The sequence below is a fragment of the Protomyctophum parallelum genome (assembly GCF_964188405.1).
Source record: "Protomyctophum parallelum genome assembly, chromosome: 7".
In the NCBI taxonomy this organism is placed as follows: domain Eukaryota; kingdom Metazoa; phylum Chordata; class Actinopteri; order Myctophiformes; family Myctophidae; genus Protomyctophum; species Protomyctophum parallelum.
In genome coordinates, this window is record NC_139705.1 from 17,826,030 (window position 1) to 17,842,444 (window position 16,415).

General features: G+C 42.3%; 1 protein-coding gene across 1 annotated transcript in view; it reads left to right on the forward strand.

Annotated features, from left to right (window-relative positions):
- The window catches only part of LOC310862184 (synaptotagmin-1-like), a gene marked incomplete at its 3' end in the record, with an annotated part of 112,821 nt that overhangs the window by 11,355 nt on the left and 85,051 nt on the right, over nt 1-16,415 (forward strand). The window contains exon 2 of the mRNA XM_083769935.1: nt 9,885-9,967. The remainder of the gene's footprint in view (nt 1-9,884; nt 9,968-16,415) is intronic.

Sequence of the window (16,415 nt, forward strand, 5' to 3'; positions counted from 1 at the left end):
GCGGCATTTAGGCTACAGGCAGAGACCGAGTGAAGGACAGGCAACCAGGGATGTTGTGTAATGATGTGTTTGACGCACAATGGGCCCGAGGACCTGCCCCATTGACTGATAGGGCCTTGGACAGGATGGCTTTGTGCCGTGTTGTTTGATAGATGACGCTGGATGTGTTGCTTCCCTCAGTCACTGGTCTTATTTGGTTGGTCGTGTCTTACTTAATTTGATATGTCCTGTCCACAAAGGCTAAGAATGCTATTTTGATAATAGCACATTGTTTTAGAGCCTATGTTAGCTTTGAGGTTGACCTGGCTGCTATCCTATATGGTACTTTGTAGTTTTCTTTGCCCTGTATTCATCTTCTTTTTGTGCGACTTAGTCTGATCTTACTCAAATAACTCTGACATTAATAAGCTAGTGTCTGCTAAACATCTAAGAAATTGTAAAAAATAAAAAAAATAAAGGTAATTGGGTTCCAAAGTAGACATTGTGAAGATATGGTGATTGCAGGAAGAAAGGGGCAGATTTACTAAGTCTTCTGTGTCTTGTTTCAGAGCCATTCTGCACTGCAGTTAAAATTTGCACTCAAATTGATAGGGTGCAACCTCCAGGGGCAACCTGGATTAGAGATTTACCTAGTTGTTACCACAACTCCGTTCACTTCATGGGGCCAGACTCTTCTACATAGACTTCTGTTGGTTTGTCCCCCTTTGTCCCTTCAAAAGGGGACAACCGGAAGTTTACGGAATACATTGGAGTCTATGGGCTTGCGTGTGTTCATGAACCACGTGACCAGGCTCTTTTCTGCCCCCCTCAATGTCGTAACTCTGTGTTACTCTATGGCTCTGATTATATATAGACATAATCAGTGACATCATCCGTGACAGGAGGTCAGTGTAGTCGCAGTGGACTCACAGTGAGTCAGAGTGAAGAGTTTGTCTCTCTGATTCATTCGGCGTTTCATTGTTCAACTGTCACTCCATGAAGAAAAGGCAGGTTCATTTCTACCAGCCTCTGCAGGAGCAATTGAAAATGGCGTGGGGGCACACATCTTTTATATAGTGAAACTGCACATAAAACGTAAACTGAGGGTTTCAGGCCCACTCTGGCACCCCCGTGATTTGTACTTACAACCATTATAGTCAGCAACTCGTACCCTTGTGTCCATGGCAAAGACTTGGTCGTGTCTGTGGCACATGTTTGATTTTGTTTTACACACCATTATAATGTTCTTATTTTGATTATAACACCCACTTTAATACTGAATGTCGAGTCTCCCTGTTTCTTCAGAATTTGTACGACAATCACTATGATCATTAGAAGTCCACTATAGTCTAGTACTAATGGTTTTCGTAATGTTTTATTTGCAAAGACCCCCTTAACTCTGAGAGTATTCCCGTAAGGGTCCATTTGGTTCCATTTGAACACTCTCAGAGTTTACAGACCTGTAATACTGGCAATATATTCATGTGTTTCTGGTAATATTATTGTCCACTCATTTTGTACTGTATATGTCCATGGCAAAAATGGAATGTTGACAAAAATGTCCACCACAAGCCAATGGCGATGACCCCTGCTTACAACTATTCTGATAGAGACGTTCAGCTGATTACCATTTGGATGAAAACATGTGCAGCAGCAGAATGCTAATGTTGTTGTAACCAATGCTGCAGCTCATGACAGCATAATTACGGAAACCATGTCGTTGTACCAACTGAGTTTACCTCTTAAAGTCCACCTAACAAAAGAGTGTCACAGAAAGGTACTTTCGAGATGAATGCATGTGTAAGACGCGATGTCTCTCTAAGACAGGCAAAAAACATCTCACTTACGTATTCTCCTGCGATCGTGAGGGAGAAAAACTGACATAAAACAGTACTAATGTAACACTGTATTTCTTTTTTCTTTTTTTTATAATTGTTTATCCCACGATTTTGTAACCCATTTTTCACCCCTGTGTCAATTATCTAATGTGATCCTGGGCTCTACACACCCTCCGCCAATCTTGGGGGACATGGGGAGAGCAACAGGCTTGAACTCATGCTTCCTTCATGCCTGAGTGTGTAACACTGTATTCTATAGTAAATATCTCCCAGAGTGCAGACAGTAATAGTTTGGTCTTAAAGGAGAGTAATGTTTTTATCTTGATCCAAATGATCTCATTCTCTCATTGTCACGTTCTGTAAAACAGTGCTCCAACCATTTTCATGGCGAGGACCCCCAAACTGATACGTTTTTGGCTGTGGACCCCTGTCTGAAAAGACCCTGTGCCAGGGACACCCATAAGAGAAGATTTGCTAAGATTCTTTCTACACATTTTGAAAATGGCACATTGGTTATTTTCTCATAGCCAAAAATAAAGACTTCTTCGTGTTCCAACTGTTTCTCCTTTCGCTGGGAACCATTTCAAGGACGTTTGGGGGTCTGGGGACCCCCACACGTCCTTGAAATGGGACCCCACTTTGAGAAAAAGCGCTATATACCATCTCAGAGCATATTATATAAAGCATTTAGATGTGTTTTTCCATCCATTCCCGCATAGATTCCTGTAATAAGATCACCTCTTAACCGTTTCTGTCCATCCGACGTGTCCACACGTCATAGGGAATCCAACCGACGCATGCATTGGACGTGTGTACACGTCCTAGCGCATCCTCAATGATATCAGGCAATGGGAGAATATTCAGATTTTTTTTCAGTCAGACTCTCGGCCACCGTACGCTTCGCTCTACGGTCATATTAGCTTCCCGTTCACTAGCCTGTTAGCGCGGCAGGAAGAATGCCTCGTCTCTCATAATCCAGGGCGCTCTCCGTGGTTTTGATCTGATGGATATACTAGCGCTTTACTTCTGCTCCTCATCCGCCTCTCGTTCAAAATATGAACACTTTGTCAGTATTGAGCAATTTCTTATAGGGGTTCATATGTGACCATACCATTGACAAAAATGTAAAAAATGTCAAAATGCATTATGCTTTAAGTAGCATGTGACATTGGTTGACATGGTTTTCATGATTCTGAATGCATTCCAAGCATTAGTCTTGCACATTTTGGGCAATTTTGGGCAAGTGGCTATGGCCGTTTTTAGCCCAAGGAGTGTTTGCTCAATTGCTCAATACAGACAGCCGGTCAGCGGCTTTGCGTGGATTCATGAATGTATGTATATAGACAATAATTTAGGCCAATCAGTGACTGTTGCATGCAGTTACATATCATGTGGGTTCTGTATAAGTTTGGTTCAGTACATTGCAGCATAAATGCATCATTCATCAGTTCTGTGTGTGTGTGTGTGTGTGAGTGTGACACACTGTGTGTGAGTGCGTGTGTGTGTGCATGCGTCAGTTCAAGAGACAGAACAGTACATGACATGGGGACTTGTGTGAAATGTCCTTGGTTTGTATTTGATGCTCTGCCTCGTACTCTGCCTGTGTCTGTATCTGTGTGTGTGTGTGTGTGTGTGTGTGTGTGTGTGTGTGTGTGTGTGTGTGTCTGTATCCGTGTGTGTGTGTGTGTGTGTGTGTGTGTGTGTGTGTGTGTGTGTGTGTGTGCGCACCTCAGGCTACTGTGAACCAAGTGGACGTTTTAAAGGACTACAGCAGTCACTGCAGTCCTGAGTGTGACTTGTAGCCATTAGCACAGACAGACAGACAGACAGACAGACAGACAGACAGACAGACAGACAGACAGACAGACAGACAGACAGACAAGCCAATCTTAGCCAATCAGGATGGACTGAATGGCTAAGAATCGGACACAATGTGTCCGTTGTGTGTGTGTGTGTGTGTGTGTGTGTGTGTGTGTGTGTGTGTCCAATATTATTGCGTGTATGTTTGTGTGTCACAACCTCGAGTCACGCCTCGCGGCCGTTGTTTGCGTGTGCTGTCTCCGTTATGTGTCGTCGTCCCCATATTAGTATGATTATTATTTTTGTAACGTGTATGTTTGTGTGTCACAACCTCGTGCCTTGCGGCCGTTGTTTCCGTGCGCTGCCTGTCTCCGTTGTGTTCTCCCCCCTGCGCCATGTTGGGGTGAGCTCTTAGGTCATTCCCCGTCAACCCGTGAGTGTGAGCATGCTTCTCTGCTGCATTGCTCTGTGTCTGCAGCCTGCGTGCGTGGCTGCCAGGGATATTTGCCTCTCCCCTTCCCATTGGCCAGAGAGCAGCTTTGCCGTTGCTTGGTGTCCCATTGGCCAGAGAGCAGCTTTGCCGTTGCTTGGTGTCCCATTGGCCAGAGGCGCCCATCAGATCATTATGATCTGATGGGCTCCTGTGTGTGTGTGTGTGTGTGTGTGTGTGTGTGTGTGTGTGTGTGAGTGTGTGTGTGTTAAGGCTGTACCCTAGACCTTATTTTAGGACTCGAACTTCGGCAGAAATTTTCGAGTGAACATTCGGACCATTTGTTTCTAATTAATTAAAAAAATAAACGTCTCGATCAGAGCGTCTGAGTTTCTGTAGCAGTTTTCGGAAGGGCGGGGGAGCAGTCGGTTTGGGGGGGTTCCCGACGGCTGCGCGTCGGCGACGGCAACGCCGTCAGAAGCCCCCTCACTCTCAGACACACAACGTGTTGCGACAATAACATACAGCCTACCGGTATGTAAGAGGAATATAAACACAAGACCGTGGCGCAAAACTTCATATTTACCCTGCTATAATGCAACAAAAGTGTGTTCTTCCACACTCACAAGAAGTGGGCACAGGGAAAAAGCAGATCTTCCGTGACCGTTTTGCTTAATGATCAGAGTTCACTCCTTTTTGTTATCATGCTAGAGAGCATAATGCTAATATATTATGGCTGCTAGTAAGAAAAGCGATCATGCTGGCGTGTGTGTTTGTGTGTGTGTGTGAGAGAGAGAGAGAGAGAGAGAGAGAGAGAGAGAGAGAGACGCGTCAGTCTCCAATCACCAAATGAACGTGCACAGCAGAACAATAAGGGGAGATTTCTTTAAAAAATCGTAACTTCTGACAGGAATGCACTAGAAACGTACTTTTTTTTACATGTTCATATCGCATTCTCGCCGAGATATATTTTCAAGTTAATAAAAAAAAAAATAATAATAATAATAATTATATTTTTTTTAAATAAAAATTATATTAAAAAAACGAATGGTTCAAGCCCATTAATTAAGATTCGAGTGCCAACCCTAACGAGCGAACATTCGAACCTTGAGTGTTTGGGGACAGCCTTAGTGTGTGTGTGTGTGTGTGTGTGTGTGTGTGCGTGCGCGTGCGTGTGCGTGTGCATGCGTGTGCGTGTGTGTGTGCTTGTGTATGGTTTCACACCGATTGGTCCAACGGTGCCGGAGATTAGGGGCTCTATTTTCTTAGCCTGGCTAATAAGCCAGACCAAATCAGCCGTTGGCAAAAAATAATTGCCTGCCGGTGGCGACAGTGTTGTGTGATATTAGTCTGACTTATTTTCCTGGCTACTATTTTCTTCCATGCTAATCCCCTTTTCCTTAAACCACTTTGCCTTTTCTTTTAATAGTTCAAATAGCCAATCTACAAGCTCACAACGTGTCGATGTAGATTGGCTATTTTATCTATTCAAAAATGTTTTTCAAAATAGTAAAAGAAAGGCTAAGTAGTTTAGCGATAAGGGGTTTAGCATGGAGGAAAATAGAGTCCTAGCTGTATACAGACGGACAAGGGGATGGGCGGACACACAGAGACAGACAAGGGTGGAACTATAGTCTCTGCTACGACAGTAACTCAGGCCCATTAGGCCTAACTAATGGATAGAGGACACATGGAGCATGTCCAGCATGCAGACATCACTAATGGATAGAGTGAAGGGGGCACGGTGGCACAGTTGGTAGCACTGTCGCCACTCAGCTAGAAGGTCCTGGGTTCGATTTCCGCTGGGTGCGTGTTCTCTCCCCGTGTCATCAGGTTGGGGTTTGTGAACGGGCCTTTCTGTGTGGAGTTTACATGTTCTCTCTGTGTCCCCTAGGATAGGTACGCTCACAAAAAACATGCCATAATCCTGGTCGCTATACTGCCTCCCCCCTGTCAGGTGAAAAGAAGCGGCCTGCTCACCTTCATGCATAGAAGGAAGCATGAGGTCAGTCCGTTTCTCTCCCCAGGCTGGCAGAGGGAGTGTTGCACCCATGATTACATTAGACAATAATTGACACTGGGTAAAAAAAGATTGTTAAAAAATCATGGGATAAATATTTAGTTAATAACAAAATGGATAAGAGGATTCCAGAGCCTCTCAAAAAGCCTTTGAAGTGAAGGTTTTGATCTCTCTCTCTCTTCGGCCCTTTTCTGCAGGAAATCCTTTGAATGGTACGTGAATAATTAATTGGGCCACGTTTCGCCGCGGTCGGAAATGTCAGTCATTTTATGTTAAGATGAAGAAATGGCTGTGGTTGGGTTCATGTGGTACAGTATGAAAATTTAATGAGCCACACTGTGTGTGTGAAGGCTGTCTCGGAGTGGCTGCCACACTTCTGTATTGTTCAACATGAAATAAGAATGATCCACACACTGTGGAGACGACTCTCACTCTACTGTATTAGAGTAGAGTATACATGTTGCACTGTACTGTGCAAACCTTCAAGCTGGAAATATGTAGTATGTCCAAATCTGTTACTTTTCATTGGTTCAATATTTATATATAATAGAAAAACCAAACACACTTGCTTAACCGTCGATTCCTCCTGCACGCACATTTATGTGTGTTGTCGCTGCTGTTGTATCCAACTTGCAGCATGACAGCCGTACATATCCAATAATCACCAACAAGGGGTGCCTTACTGCCTTGTGGACAGCAGGGTAGCTCCAACACAGTTTTAACCATGAGGAGAAGCATCTGTTATTCATTTGTCCTATCCTATTGACTCACCTGTCAGTGAGGAGCCCGCACCAGGAGGACAAATACTCCTCCCGCCCAACACTCCTGCTGCTGACAGGCCCCAGCCCATAGGAGTACATGGAGTGACATATGGCGTCCTCCTCCCCGCCCAGCGTCCCTCCCCCGAACACGTACGGGCCAGTTGTGTTCGCATAGACAAAATAAACCATTCCATAAACCATTCCAAGCCATCCATGAGTTATCTCGTGGTTAGAAACAGCCTTCATCCCGATCATCGGTGCATGCGCCCATGCACACGGTCATTAGTGTTTTTTGTGCTCAGAATGGGTTAAAGTACCATGTTTAGAGCCTAATAAAACATTACTCTGAGGTCGCGCTAAGAATAAATATCGTCTAGTTAGCAGTTAGTACACAGCTGGAGTGAGGCTACATAGACTACAGATATGGAGGGCTATCACTTCCGGGTCGGGCGGATGTGGCTCTTCTTCTTTGCTTATTTTGTGCATTTCTCTGGCACTGGCCTCATGATCCCGCATAGAAGGAAGTACTTCGGAAAAAAGCTGTCAAGATAGCAAATGACCCCTCTCATCCACTCTGCAGGGAGTTCGAGCTACTTCCCTCTGGTAGACGGTGCCATTAAGGCACTAAATGATACCATGTCTCGCTAGATTTGTTGTTTTTAAATGTAGTTGCCACTGTTGTCCTGCATTTGTTGCCATGAAAAAGAATATTGTGTAAGTGTTGCAGCTGTTTGTTTTTTTACTGTTGTTGAGACCGAAGACAAATTTCCACACGTGGACAATAAATGAAACTAACTAACTAACTAACTAACTAACTAGAGGGCTGGGAAGGATTAATTTAAGACCTGTAGGTGTGGCCAATGCTGTTTGGCCACTCAAAACGACCAAATAGCATTGGCCACGCCTCCAGGTCTTAAGTTAAGTCATAAGACCTGGTACTTAAGACAAAATAGGGTACTTAAAGCAAAATAGGGCCCTATGTGTCTGAGTCAGGACATGTGTGTTCTCTCATCTGCTGATTGGATTACATAACGATCATTATTGATTTATAATTAAATTCAAATGCACGTGCAATTTATCCATAATTAAATGTGTGGATTATGTGCAGTAGATGTTGTCCTCCACATCTTCACCCTGTTTCATAATAGTCTTCTATCTCCATATAACTGGGTCATGATGAATATTTAATCCTTGCAGAGTCTTATGAATGTTAAATCTTAAATCTCTCATCAAGGTGAACATAAATATGAATGGACATGGATGATATACTGTATCATTATTTTGATAAGATACTGTATCATTTGATAAGATATGTCGTTATTAGACATAACTGAAGCTTTATTCCACTGTGTTTATGCCACCTGCTGTAGATATTAAGGCACACACGCACGCCCGCCCACCCACCCACCACACACACACACACACACACACACACACACACACACACACACACACACACACACACACACACCGTCTCTTCAGTAAACAGAACATATGAGCTCGTGAATGGGCTATTTTCAGCCTTAGTCAACACAGCTGCTTTGCAAACTTGCAGTAAAACTTTCCCATATAATTTCATTCCTCAAAGGATAATGCTGTTGATATATTCTGTGGTGTGAAATCCTATTCTTTCAGGGCCTGCAGTGCAGGCAGAAAGTGGCAGTGTAAATATTATATCAATACGTCTCTGAATATGTTGTTTAAGAACTTCAACATGCTTCACGGAGGATTTGCAGGATCACGTCTGCTCACAGTTCACCCTCATTGTTGGGATGTGTGATCTGGATTGACCATATCAATTTAAAGCTGCAGGGATATTGGCCCAATCAATTTAAACGTGAAAGGGCTTAAGGGGGGAAAGGAAGAGAAGGCATTTCTTCAGTAACACAATATTACCTGTGATTCTGTGAATTGCCTCTTCCAGCTTATCTGTGTCTGCCAGCATGGCTGCTGAAAGCTGCAGAGTATTTTTAAAGCCTGTAGTATTTACCATAAAAAACCTTTTTATTTTTCTTCCACCTCCTCCTCAGTCTGTCTGTCTGTTTTCCATTTTCACTTTATTACAAAATGTTATATATAAAAAAAAGGTTGTGTTTAAATGAGACATTCTGTCAGCTGGATCATCTGTCACTGAACAGATCGCTGGATGGCAGTGAGTCTGACGTTTTGGTGGATGGTGACTGTCTGACACTACAGATTAGATCTGTTTTATGGTCTGTCTGTCTGTCTGTCCGTCCGTCCGTCCGTCCGTCCGTCCGTCTGGCCGTCTGTCTGACAGTACAGATTAGATCTGTTTTATGGTCTGTCTGTCTGTCTGTCTGTCCGTCCGTCCGTCCGTCCGTCTGGCCGTCTGTCTGACAGTACAGATTAGATCTGTTTTATGGTCTGTCTGTCCGTCCGTCCGTCCGTCTGGCCGTCTGTCTGACAGTACAGATTAGATCTGTTTTATGGTCTGTCTGTCTGTCTGTCCGTCCGTCCGTCCGTCCGTCTGTCCGACAGTAAGTCGGGTCGTGGTTGAGAATCAATGCAGCATTACAATGTATTTATTAGTCCTACTAATAAGCCACAATGCCTGAATGTCAGTCTGTCACATAAAATAACCATCAAACATGACTGTAGTGGGATTCTGTGTGGCTGTTGGTTGCTGCGACTGTATTCTGTAAACACGACTGTATTCTAACACGACTGTATTCTGTCCTGCACAATCATATCAGTGACAGCCTCATTAAGTTGATCATTTTAACACATGTCAACATTCATGTTGTGTGATGTCTCTCATTTATCATATCATTTTCTCCTACCATGACACATTCACGACAACAACAGCAATAATAATAATAATAATAATAATAATAATAATAATATTGATGATAATAATAATGTTTTTTTGTTAACTATTGAAGCCCTGCGTATACGTATACTGTGTGCAGTATATGCATATCGTGGAGTGCAGTCGTGGAAAGAGTGCTCCAATGTTTTTCTGAGTAAAAGTACAATGCAAGTAGCCCATCAACGTAGAAATACTCAAGTACAATGTCTCTCTGTGTCCTCCTCAGGTCAGCCCTCCCATCAACGTGTCCAGTGACGGTCATCTCCATCCTCCAAACATCTGACCAGCGGCGTTCTATATAGCATCTAGGTGGGTGACATCTTTCTATAGCATCTAGGTGGGTAACATCTTTCTATAGCATCTAGGTGGGTAACATCTTTCTATAGCATCTAGGTGGGTAACATGTTTCTATAGCATCTACTGTAGGTGTGTAACATCTTTCTATAGCATCTAGGTGTGTAACATCTTTCTATAGCATCTAGGTGGGTAACATGTTTCTATAGCATCTAGGTGGGTGACATCTTTCTATAGCATCTAGGTGGGTGACATCTTTCTATAGCATCTAGGTGTGTAACATCTTTCTATAGCATCTAGGTGTGTAACATCTTTCTATAGCATCTAGGTGGGTAACATCTTTCTATAGCATCTAGGTGGGTAACATCTTTCTATAGCATCTAGGTGGGTAACATCTTTCTATAGCATCTAGGTGGGTAACATCTTTCTATAGCATCTAGGTGGGTGACATCTTTCTATAGCATCTAGGTGTGTAACATCTTTCTATAGCATCTAGGTGGGTAACATCTTTCTATAGCATCTAGGTGGGTGACATCTTTCTATAGCATCTAGGTGTGTAACATCTTTCTATAGCATCTAGGTGGGTAACATCTTTCTATAGCATCTAGGTGGGTGACATCTTTCTATAGCATCTAGGTGGGTGACATCTTTCTATAGCATCTAGGTGGGTGACATCTTTCTATAGCATCTAGGTGTGTAACATCTTTCTATAGCATCTAGGTGGGAAACATTTTCTTTTTAAAGGAAGGGGGCATGTGTCTGATCAAATTAATGTCAAATATCTAAATACTGAATCGAGCAACTTAAAAACTGTCTGGGGTGAAACACAAAAGCCTGGGTAGACGATAACATTGCATAGTGAATTATCCCTTTAAGTAGAGTAGTTAAGTAAATGTACTTAGTTACTTTCCACCAGTGGTTCCTTCTCTTCATGTTGAGGATCAATATTTAATGAATGTTTTATTGATTGAGTCTTTTTACATGCACAGTATAGGACCTACACACATGCATGCACACACACATGCACACACACACACACGCACGCACGCATGCAATTCCTCAATTGATTGTTGGGGTGGGGCAGATGGCAGTGAGACAGACAGACAGACAGACAGACAGACAGACAGACAGACAGACCATACACAGCACGTACACACACACAGTCACATCACAGCGGTCGGTATAGAGTCTCATTTCATATGTAAATTAAATTCCTCTGCTGTGTAGACAGATGATAATGTTTCACTCCAGACCTGCACACTTAATTTGTTTCAAGGAAAGAAACTTTTTTTAACAGGGTGTTAATTTGATTTACAATAACTGTGAAGACAGGTTCACACTATCTGTTCAGCACGCACACACAAATGCACAAAGAAACACACTCGTGTGAACCAAGCAGTGCAGGCTGTGTGTGTGCGTGCGCGACTGCGCGTGCATGCGTATAAGAAAGTGATAAGTGTACAAAGTGTGGTAGCGTTCTTGCTAACGGGCATCGATTGCTCTTGTCTGCTTTTCCTGCCGCATCATTGATCGTTGATGGAGGTCTGAGATTACACCTGATAATAGATCATAGTGTGTGTGTGTGTGTGTGTGTGTGTGTGTGTGTCGACGTTTTCTTTATTATTTTGTAGGCCTCAAGATCAGGTAGATTATAGTTATAGTCACCAATGTACACAGTTTTTAAATGTACAAATATTTTTTTCCAAAAAGAAAACAAATATTTTTTTATTTTTTATTTTTTTACATAATACAGTAGGTAGTTAAACAACTAGTCGACTAGTAAACTAGGCAACTAGTCAACTTGTAAAATGACTAGAAGTGAATGTCCTAGCGTGTCTGCGTGCACGTGTGTGTGTGTGTGTGTTACTGTGTTTGTGTGTTATAAATAGAGTCACACTATATAGTTAGTGTACATGACATGATGACACAAATAACGGAGCAGGCAAAATTGGAACTGGAACACAACAAATTAGACTGATTGGCTGAAAATTTTGGCACCTATATGCCTGGAAATGTATTTTACACTATAGCAACGATTCTCTATCAGAATACAGTGATTTAACTAACCTTATAACAAAAAACGTTTTGTGTTAACCAAAACATATATCACTTACCCTAACTTTAATCCCCAATGACACAAAACAACTCTCACAGTGTTAACAGTTTGACTGCAACCCTGTAAGTCGAAAAACATATTAAAAACGCAAATTAAACAATGACAACGTAACTCGTGTAACTCGTGAATGGGAGGGAAAGTGTTTAATCACTGATGATCCAAGTGGTTCAAAGACATTGCTTTAAATATGGTTTTGCTCCTTCAATCGTCTCAGGATTGTTAGAAAAACAAAAAAACAAATCAAGGCTTAATTGAATAAACAGTCTTCACTTTAATGTTAATCCACTGTAATAATTAGACGATGTCTCCGGGGTTGATGGCTCGTTGAAGCACGGAGAACATTTGCAATTGTCTGAAGTGTCTCTCCCTCCTGATTGTAATTATAAACGAGAGCATTAAAGTACATTTATAAATATATAATTATAATACGGTGCATTAAAGTACATATCTGTTGAGATTATAAGTGAGTTGTATGAAGGTCATTTGCTTTATAATTAAATCTTAATTGAAACCGACTGTGTTACAAATTAATCTGAGGGTAATAATTATCACAACGCTTTGCTAGATGTCGCCCACCAATAATTCATGCTCTAAATAAGCTCACCTCACTTGTAGATCGGCTATTTTCGGTGCACGCCACTTCATGCGACAAAGTATGCCGGTCACAGGAGCGAAACAGTGGAAATGAATGGAAATTAACTGCCTGGTTCAATGAGCTACAGTATATCGTTGACTATATCCTCAATATCATTGATTATATCCTCAATAACTTTCATTATATCCTCAATATCATTGATTATATCCTCAATAGCGTTGATTATATCCTCAATAGCGTTGATTATATCCCCAGAAAAGCCATTAACGATAGAAGGGTTAGGCAGCCATTTTGTCTGCACAGCCTAAAGCCAACCGATGGATTGTGCTAGTATCCAAGTAATGAGACATTACCCCAAGTGAAGGAGTTTAAGTATTGTATCTCAGGGTCTTGTTCGAGTGAGGAGAGGATGGAGAAGGAGATCAGCCAGGGAACTGGAGCGGCGGGGACGGTATATTGCAGTCGTATTGCACTGTTGTGATGAAAAGAGAGCTGAGCCTGAAGGCAAAGCTGTCTGTCTGAAATTAGGTGGTTTGGGCATCTGGTTAGGATGCCTCTCGAGCTTCTCCCTAGGGAGGTCCTCGATGCACGTCCCACTGGGAGGAGACCCTGGGGCAGACCAAGGACCAGATGGAGGGATTCCATCTCCACACTGGCCTGGGAACGCCTCAGCATCCCCCAGGAGGAAGTTACTAATGTTGCTCTGGAGAGGGAAGTCTGGAGCTCTCTGGTGGAGCTGTTGCCCCCGTGACCCTACTACAGATAAGAGGTTGAAGATGGATGGATGATCCTAAAGGAGCACTTCACCCATTCTCAACCTTATCTTCATATAATTGGCCCATACCCCGCATACTAATGCCCATTATAATAAGGTACTATACTCACTCTGTGTCTTAGCCTGGCTAATAAGCCAGACTCATATTTAAAAAATGCCAACGGCAGATTTGCGTCTGGCTTATTAGCCAGGCTATCTGTGTCTCAGAGGAGGGCTGAGGACACTTCAGAATCCTGTCTACCAGTGACATCATCAGTAGGCAGGTTTGGTCCAGCGTGATCCGGTATGAGAGTGATGACACTATAGCGCTGACTCCCATTGTAAGAATGGAATGTGAAGTGCTCATTCTATCTCAATTACATAGTTTCAATGTTTGGAACTGTGCGCATTGAGATTGAATGAGTGGTGAGATCAAAGCGTGTCGCGACTCTTCTTCTAAGACTCTGGTTTGGTCATTTCTCATTTCAATTAAGTAATAATGTATTTATTCATGTTTTAATAATGCTACATCAATGGCTTCTATATCAACTCCCCAGGAAGAGAAAGGATGTATACTTCCAACTAGCTCGAATTGGTTGGATACAGATTTGTTCAAAACCTTTTATTCAATCAAATAAGTCTAATGTTGCATTCACACGAGGCATATGCAAAGATGCAAAGATCACAGCATATTTGTCACGTTGTCGCTTAGTACATCTGTTGTTCACATGGTCGTTGAAGTCAACAAGCGTGCGTCCGTATAGTAACGTGATTCGGAGGGCGGCGGCCGACGGGGGAGATTGAGGAAAAACGCAACAACAATCCAGCATGTAGCTTTGTAGCTTTGCATCTGGAAGTTGAACCCAGCTCAGCTTCAATTTGTAGCTTTTGCAGCAGATGCTGTACAAACGTCAGATTTGCTTGGTAGCTTCACGTTGCTGGCTTCCATTGACAATGAATGGTAGACTGTATCTTTGCATCTGCCCGTGTGAACATGACATTAGAGTGGTAGCTTAAATGTATCCTCTATTGCTCTTGGTGACAATAACACGTCTTTTGATTTGTTATCTGTAAAGATGAATGAAGCGTAGGCCTGTTCACATCATGTGCTTTATTAATAGTTTCCATTATGTTTCATTGACAGTCAGTCAATATCGGTCTCATAAATCAGTCTCTAATTAATTAATATTGATTCTATCTGCATATTATTTACATAATGATGTACTGTGAAGACAGTCTAACCCCTAACCCAAAGAACAGACTCCATTTTGAATCCAACATTCTCCTGAACATTTAGAATGTTGCGATGACATTTTCTCCTGCGTTTCTCCTCAAGCGACAGCGTTGCATCTACGTTCGTTAAAGATCTTTAATTAGTGCCCATAAGGGTTCATTATATAACTATGTGATATTTACCAAGTTGATGAGTTTCGTTGATGAGAATCGATGAAGGTTGAAGAAACAGTTTTTATATAGGCTATACTGTAAAGTACTACAGTATATCTAGTATAGAAACACAATATGGAATAACTCAAGAGGTTTTTTTTCCTTACTCATTTTCCCATTTGTTTCTGCAGAATGCTAGCTGACTATAAGAGGGTATAAGTGTGTGTGTGTGTGTGTGTGTGTGTGTGTGTGTGTGTGTGTGTGTGTGTGTGTGTGCGCGTGTTGTATAAAAGGTGTTCAATAGCATTGATTCATGAACAACATAAACGGAATGCTGCTGCTCTGCCTTCCTGCCTGCCTGTCTGCCTGCCTGTCTGCCTGTCTGTCTGTCTGTCTGTCTGTCTGTCTGTCTGTCTGTCTGTCTGTCTGTCTGTCTGTCTGTCTGTCTGTCTGTCTGTAAACGTCCAAGTGAAAGTGTGTTTCGGGGGAGACAGAGCAGCAGCAGCAGAATGAGCCATCTCGCCGGGGGACAAACGAAACCTTATCAGACCTTATCGACGCTCATGAAACCTCATAAATGTCAAGTAACTTTTGGTGATATTGAACAGAACACAATGCTCTCAACACTGTCTGGATCTAACTTGCTCACTGGTTCCTACATTCTTTATAGACTAGAGTATGATGATGAACAATGGTCGATTGGTCAATTCAGTAAAAGTCCAGAAATTTTAAATGTACTTGAATAAAATTACAAACGTATGCCCTATTGGCTTCAAACTGCATTCATTGTGCAGAATGTCCCATTCAACATTTTCATATATGTTATATAATCTTTTGGAAAATAGCAGATCTAGTATGTCTACAGCCCACCAATGAGACACAGTGTGACAGTGTGAGTATGATGATGTCACAGGTTTCTGAACTGTCCAAACCTCACCAATGAAATGCTAACCTCGTGTCATGCACCAAGCTTTACACCTTAGAGGAAAGCTTGGTATGTGTTAATAGATTGCTGTGTGATTTGCTCGGGAGCAGATGATAATCATTAACGTCATGTTGTAGTCAGTGTTTTGTAGTCATCAGGCCAGAACCCTCTAAACCAGAACATCCTTTTCCCTCAAACCGGAAGAATAATACCTTCCCAATAAGTTATTCTTCTGGTTTGAGGGAAAGCAGTTCCAGATTGAGGGTTCCGGCCTGATGACTACAAAACAATGACTACAGCATGACGTAACGATATCAAAAGGAATGCTGCCCAGGCTAATGAAACACAGAGTGACTAGTCAGAAATGGTGCCATGTTGAGCATTCGTGAGCATAGTGAGGATCAATTATATGAAGATTATGTTTTTAGAGAGGCTTTTAGATAAGCACTGAATATGTTTGCTATTAGCAATATAGCTCTTCTAAATGCAGGCAGCTCATCTGTGCATTCTGAACACTGCAGGTCTTCAGTCAAACTGCTTCCATTCAGTGTTTTTCTCTCTTGGCTGTAAATAAACCCTGATGATGTCAGCAACACACAGGATACTGATGGACAATCCTCCATTCTGTCTGTCTCAGCACTGCGTGTGCGTGCGTGTGTGCGTGCGTTTATGCTGACGCTGACATAA